This window comes from Cyprinodon variegatus, unplaced genomic scaffold (assembly GCF_000732505.1).
Source record: "Cyprinodon variegatus isolate N-32 unplaced genomic scaffold, C_variegatus-1.0 Scaffold4, whole genome shotgun sequence".
NCBI classification, from domain to species: domain Eukaryota; kingdom Metazoa; phylum Chordata; class Actinopteri; order Cyprinodontiformes; family Cyprinodontidae; genus Cyprinodon; species Cyprinodon variegatus.
In genome coordinates this window covers 1982132-1990144 of record NW_015150457.1, presented here as the reverse complement: position 1 = coordinate 1990144, position 8013 = coordinate 1982132, and positions in this window count along the sequence as shown.

Sequence of the window (8013 nt, the reverse complement as noted above, 5' to 3'; positions counted from 1 at the left end):
TGCATTAATTGCAATGTTGAACCCTAATTTAACTTCCATATAGCAACACATGGTGGTGGTAGCATCATGCTGTGGAGATACCGGTCCTGAGTGGGCGCGGGTCAAAAACTGCAAATAAATTATTCAGCCAGTTCTACAACTGAAGGTCTGAACACATTTCAGACCTAAATACAACTAAGAATCTGTTGCAGCACGTAAAAACTGATGTCAACGGATGCTCTGCATTCATTCTGCTGCAGCTCAGTTAATTGGCAAAGAAAGATTGTTTTATTTTTAAAGGTGCAGAGCTTTTAGAAACATACCCTCAACTGCAGCGAAGGGTATTTCTGCAAAGTTTTGACTTGGGAGGCTGCATTCACACACTTCTCACATTTGATTTATAAAAACATTAAATGACACCTTACAGCTTCTCAGTTATGTGCTGCTTTGTGTTGATCTGCTATGGTACATCCCAATAAAATACACTCAAATTTGCACTGAAGCAACAGGGACAAAATGTAAAAGTATATCCTAAATGTTTTCTCAAATCCTCTAGAATAGATAGAGGGAACTCATTCATTCTGTCCTTGACAGCCTATATATTGTAAGCTCTTCACTTGATTAAGGACAGAGAAGAACATATAGAGTAAATGGAAAATGTTGGAAGGAGTAGATAAGTTGCTAAAAGGTGACTCCATGTGTGTGGTCCCACTATATCAGATGCACTGACGAGAGACATGCACAGTGTGTTGATATTCAGAAGCTTGCATGTTTGTTTAAAGAGAGTAATTGACACTTGCCACTGGAAGATTCACCCCCACTGGTTTGGCTCAGAGTATGAGAACAAGGAAAGTCCAGTTTGCCATGTCTGTGTGCTGCTGGCATGTGTCATGCTATGATGGGAAAAAGGCTGGCCCTGCTTCTTGCAATTCTGTGGTGCTCACTGCAAAAGCAACATTAGACCACACATACTGCCACTTTTATGGTTTTTCAGCTGAGAATCCCTTCTCTTGGTGCCAAATTCCTTAATAGTGATGCTCACAATAAACAACCGGAAAAAAAATACAAGGCTGTCTCTATTACAAGTTCTTAGTTTATTAAAGAATAAACGGTTTGACCAGATATTTAATACCTTAAGTTTAAAATACAAAGCCTGCGAAAGCTCAAGAAGATGAGTCAGACTCTGATGACACTATGAGAAACAAGAATGATTTTCTTCCTTTTACTGCAAACATCTCTGCTTAGATGCAAGCTGCTTTGATCTACATCTGTTTGACACCTCAAAACATGCTAAAAAGTAATGTGTTTATGAGGGCTTAGTTAGAGCGGTATTCAGCTGTAGATGTTTTCTTTGTCAGCCTGTTGCATTCTCCTAACCGTGTTTTCTTTGTCAGTATTTACGACCCAGCATCTCAACTCATGTGCAAAATGTTGCTTGAATTTGATTTTGATCACCTCATTCCTGGCCTTTCACCCAACCCTCATTCATGTGTCAGTACAAAGTGTGGGCGCTAATCTCCAAATGAATGCCGGTGTTTGAACTTCACGTGGCAAAACATTCCTGCCCCCGGGAATGTGGACAGCTGGCTGGCTGCAGCACAGGTTGTTTTATGTAATCCTGCATTGTTCAAATTTCAAGCATGAAAAGCACATACAAGAAGTTGACTTAAACTGGAAAACATGCGGGTTTATTCTCTATAAGACCTTATCTCAGAGTTCTGTTATACAACAATTACAAGAAGTGAACGGATACATGCAGAATCTTAATTAGATTTATGCCCAGCCTTTGATTAGGCCACTGTAAAACATTCTGTCTGTTTTTCTTTTAGTCACCATGACATGGACATGTGAATTGACAAAAAAACTTAAATCTTCAGTTGGAATGAAAGGAGCAGCACTTGGTAGTGTTTAATCTTATTTTTCTAACAGATTTCAGTTTGTTGATGTTAAGGGAAAATCTTCCTGAAGCTCCAGGGTTACCTGTAGAGTACCACAGGGATCAGTGCTAGAGCCAATTCTCATTAATATATATACAGTATGCTTTTTTTTGTAGAATTATCAGACAGCATGGGATTAATTTCCACTGTTATGCTGATGGTACTCAGCAATATGTGTGTATGAATCCTGGTGAAACTAACCCATTACGTAGACTGCAGGAATATTTTTAAGTCATAAAAACCAGGATGACTCTAAACGTTCTGCTTTTGACTGCAAACAAAGGAGAAGTTATTATCTTTAGACCACAAGCTTGAAAAATAAGCTTGTTAGATAGTCACTTATTAGTAAGTGTATAAGTTAGTCAGCTGAACCAAGATGCTACAGCCTGAGTTCTGATATAAATCAAAAAGATAGATGACATTTTTATTATTTTAGATTTCACTGGCTTCCTGTTAAACCCAGAATAGAATTTAAAATCCTCCATCTCTTTTATAAAGCCATAAATAGCCCGGCTGTATTTTATATTAGAGACATAATTGTTCCCTGTGTTACAAAATGAGCGCTTTGGTTCTTAGAATTTCTAAAAGTAGTATGGGAGACATCTTTTGTTTATCAGGACCTTCTCGTGTGGAACCAACTACCAGTATTATTCTGTGAGGCACACACCCTGTCTAAATTTAAAACTAAGCTTAAAACTTTCCCTTTGGCTCACGTTATTCTAAGCTATCTTTATAGTTTTGCTGCTATAGGCTTAAATTGCTGGAGGACATAGGGACCACTTTTCAGCATTCTACTTCATTCTATCTCTGATCTCCCATTCTGCAGTATTTGTTTGTTAAACCCTTTACTTTTTTTTTTTCCCGGTTTTTTTTTTCCTTTTTTTTTTGTTTGTTTTTTGTTTAAGTATCTTCATCCTCATTCCTGTTCAGCTGTGACACCATCCTGTAGAGAAATATCATTTGAACTGTTGCAATCACACCTTTCCATTATAGATGATAGAGTTGGGCCTGTTTTTCAGTGCTTAGTTTTGTTTCTCTCCTTGACATACTGAAGCTTTTGCTGAGACCAACTTTATTTACCTTTTTTAATATATTTGGCATGAAAATTGGCTTAGAGCTAATCTGCTTAATTGTTTCTTTACTAGAGAGAGCCAACAGTGAATTTGGTTTATTGTTACCTTTACCTAATATAGACATTTGTGTGCATCAGTGCTTCTGTGTTCTTCTTGTATGTCTGCTTCTGTCTTTTTGAACCCCTAGTTCACAGATCAAACCGAGCCTGGAGGTCTCTTCGTTGTAAGAGGGAGCTTCCCTCTCCGCTGTCGATGTATGCTCGGTGTAAGGGATTACTGTGGAGTAAACAATAAAATGTAAGCAAATATCTACTATCACCACATGCTCATTCAGGAAGAACATGTCCTGGAAAGTCTATGACTCCATACCATTAGCTGTTTTTCCTTAGGTAGAAAACATTTTACTGATCTGACTGTCTAATCCGATTTGTTTAAGGATAGTAATACAAAGTTATCCTCCTCCCCAGCAACACCTTCCAGCTGAGTCTTCGGAAGACAATGTATTTCCCCCTCCAGTAAGTTTCTCCCTAGGATCTCCTTCAAGTGGGAAATAACAAGAAAACCTCTTTTTGTGCATGTTATCACCCCTTCCTGGCTTCATTACATATCTGTAATTTCTTGTTAATTAGATACTGCACTCTAGGTTAATATACTCTGTGCTTACATTATTCTTGTGTGTTTGTAGATCTACAGTATGTCTGTTAAAGTCTTAGTTTCTCTGTGTTTCTGCTGTACTCTATCTGTTCAATTAGTTCTTCCTTCTTCAGCTTCTCTTTCTCTCTGCACCCAATTCGGTTCATCTGATTAACTCGTCAGCATTGCTTTTTATTTTACTTCTCCTGTCTCCTTAAAAAATGAGGGACCTCTTCACCATATCTCTGAATTGAAGCTGAAACATGACCTTTAAAAAAAAAAAAAAAAAACTAAAAAAACAACAAACAGCACAGAAGCGAGTGGTAAATGAGAGATCTTTCAATAATTGCTGAATGAGCTAAACACAGGGTGGGATAATAACAGAATCTTAACATGGTGGGAGATTAACTAATGCAAGGCAAGTGCAAGAGGCAGCAACTGAAAGGTGGCTGAGGTACAGTAGCATGTATAATAGAATAATTGCAACGGGATTCATGGGAAGGAACACATACAAGTGTGTTACATAATACTTTCTAAGGGGGTGCTGAAAGGACATATACTACTGCCAAGAAAACATCAGCCTACATGGAATTAATCTATTTATTGTGCTTCAATTAGTAAACAGAGATAAATATTGTCTTTCTTTTAATAATATGCAACTTTATTGAACAGGTCTGCACAAGAAAATATCTTTTTAAAATAATTATCAATGATTTTATCAAAACAAATGAAGCAAACTAGTGTTAGCCTGCCAGATCAGCAAATTGCTTCAAATAAAATCAGCATCTAAAGTCACAGTTTGAAAGTTTAGGAAATAAGCACTAAAGCTGATCCACAAAAGTTTCTTTGACTTATCAAAAAGCAGTCTCCTTATTTGACTTCATTTAAGCTAACAAGTGAATTAATGTGAGTCATGTTTAAGGTCATATTTACAAAGAAAAAATGTTGTTTAATATTTCATCTTTTAGGAATATGCTAAACAGAAATGATTAGCTGGTTCCTTAGTGATTCCAAAATGGATGGACACTCAAACCTCCAGCATCCGCGTTAGCTGGTATGTATGACCTTGTGAACCCTTTTTACATTATACATTAACCACAGTGTCTGTTTTTCATAAGAAGAAAATCAAGAGAACAGAATTACAAGCCCTATCTCTTCCATTATCAGTCCTTCATCCACCTCCTATTGCCCTTCAGTAAAAAAAAAACAAAAAAACATGCCCTCACATGATAGTTCTGTAGTCATTTTTTCCCCTCGTGTGTTACTACTTTACAATCACTATGTTGTATCATGTAGTGCTTATGAGGGGGAGAAAGGCATTAATGTCTCATGGAAAACTGTGGCTGGAGCCAACTTAGAAAATGAGAAAGACAGACGGTTTTATAGCAGGTTAAAAGAGATTGCCTGTTTTGAGGCATTTTTAGAACCATGTTTTCTAATCTTATAATCCCACTTCATAGTGCTCATCTTTTTCTCAGTACAGCATATGGTCTTTAGATTAGCATATGAGGTTTATAGTTTTCTTTACTGAATTTTCAGGCAATACAAACCTTTAGTTACAAAGAAAATACAATAACCAAATATCAAATCTCCTTGTTTGTTTATATTGAGTACTGAAATGTATGTACTTTTACAAGCACATTGCTCTTGCTGATCCTCTGTAATTTTACTGAAAATGTATCTTCCTTGATCTGTCAGCCTGTCCTGAAATATTGCTTGGAGTCAGATACCTGAAATTTGCTATGTTGTCTTCTGGTACTTTTAGTTTCATACCAATAATTCTATAAAAATTACCATATATCTTCAAAACGTGAGCTAAAGTTGATCTTTTTTTTGTTGTGTGTTGGTCGTTATAGCCATAACCTCCATACTCTTAAGTGAAATCACATCTCAAGAAACTAAGACTCAATGGCTTCTCCTGATGAGTTTCCAGGGATTCCAAAATTTTACTTGAGAAAATGAAAAATACACATATCAGCTTTCATTGTGATATATTTTATTGGCATTTTCATGTGCACTTACTTTTTAGTTGCTGTTTGTAAAACCCGAATGTAATACTCTCTGAGGGGTCTTCAGCAGAAAATAAATATGATCTTTGGACATTGTAAGTTTTGGAAGCAAAACAATTTACTTATGCAGGTTATCCAGAACAACATTTCTATTACTTAACTCTGCAGACTATATTGACATTTTAATTCAATTTGTATGAAAAACTGTAGGCTTATGTGCAGTGATTTTATTTATTTATTTGTTGTTAGTATCATCTTTGCGTCAACCTTAAAAAATTTATTTATTTTTTCGCAAGGCAACAAAAAAGTCATGTGAATAGAAATTCTATTAAATGATGTTTAAGAAAAATGCAACAGGCTTTGAAATTACATTTTGTAGTCTACAGGAGCGAATTAGATGGGCTAAAAACTTAAATATAATTTTTTACAAATTATTACAAACAGCTACTGTACCAAAACAGTCATGTGATAGTTAATCAAAAGCCAACCAGAAAGGCACATAATAATAGCAGGTTGGAGAAAGATTAGGCAAACTTTCAAGGACTTTCTGTGTGTGGCATGTCTCTGTCAATTGCTTTCCTGCGAGCTACAGACAGGTTGGGTTTTGCTGATGTGCCATGTACTTTTTTCAACAATGAAAGTAAATGTACTCTGTGTGGAGGACCTGGCTGAATAGGATCCCTGCTTAACAAGAAAAATCTTTAGAAAAGCAAACAGGAGCAACCTGGTCTTTTCCCCCAATGCGACAGATAAGAGGTGGTAGCTTACATTTCAACAACATATTACTGAAACCAGAGGAGCACAAAGTAGCCTGGTTCTCAACGTCACTCTGGATTGTGTGGATCTTCTGGATTGCAAACTTGCAGTTAACCACATCTACCTGAAAGACTTGAATCACCAAGAGAGAAAAGTTGAGGTTAGTGAGGTTGTTGCTTGCTATGCCTGCAAAAGAAATGCTGCCAAAACATATTACAAATATATAGGCTACCATTTTTGTAGACCAAATTTAAATTAATAAATAATAAAAAAAAATATACTACAGCTGATTTTATAAATGAATTTGTTTTGGCATTGCTTTGTTCAGTTAGAGATTAAATAAACCTCTTTTATCTTCTACATTTAGTGCTTTCACATTGTGTTAGTATTCATAGCAAATAATGACTAATGTTAAGGCTTTAAAGTTTATGACATCACCAGTTTATAAACCTGCAGAGAAAAGCTGCAGCGATGTCAGGTGACATTAGGCAGTATAATCTTGGCGGATGGCAATGCTGTGATCAACTTGTCAGGCCATAAGTGTCTGGTTTTAGAATATCAAATGTTTTATTATGGATGTGTGTTTAAATGCTTTGGCAACACAGCACTGTGATGTCAACAAAGCAACTTCTAGTAAAAACTTATTTAATGTCCTCCTGGATGCTTTCAGCTGAAGCCTGACAACAGAATATTATGCATGTAAATGGGTAACCACAGTGATAACAACGACGTGTCCCTTAGAGAAATTAACCACTTTATGAGAAAGAAATTCTTGCTCAGCTAATACCAGGAAAAAGAGAGAGTGCTTATTTTCAAAACTTTACACAGTTAGTGCAATGTGGAGGAAACTTTACAGATGATACTCTCACATCCCATTCTCCTGAAGGCAGCATTGACCAAGTCACAAGAAGCTTAAACAGAAGGAGCGTTATCATCAGTACAATTACAGAGCCATGCATTGGAGACAACTGTTTTATTAAGTGGTTCAAAGTTCTAACAGGTATTTTTGGGCATAGATGGTGTAAACTTCACCTTCAAGCAAATACCCCCCAAAATAACAGTGCTCCCCCTTTTAGAAATATTGCTGCCAGCCACTGAACACCCCCCGATGGGGTGATACGGCTACAGTAATGTTGAGAAAAACTATCGTATGGCATCTTATCCAACACTGTTAGCATAGTCTAAGATATCTATGTCTTTTGTTTCAGAATGAATCTGAGACTTTTTACTTTTCTAACCTTCATTTTGGTCTTAACTTATCTCTTCTTTGCAACATTCATCTATACCTTCAAATCATCCAAAAAAAATCTAGTTTATAGAGGTACAAACAATAAATGTAACACAATTTCCTTTGTAAAAGAACGCTCTCTGTGTTTACACCTTTAAGCTTTCTCTCTCTCTGGTTCTTTTCCTGGAAAGAGATCACTCGGAGCAAACACTTTAAATAAAACATCATAATGTATATGTTTTAAATAACCATGAGAAATGACGACAGATTTTGATAGAACTTGTAATCTCACTCAGACAAGAAGAAGTATTTTATACAAATCCAGTATGCCATATCGTCACATCATGCACATTTATAAATGAGGAGACATCCATGGCTCCAGCGTTATTAAAATATTA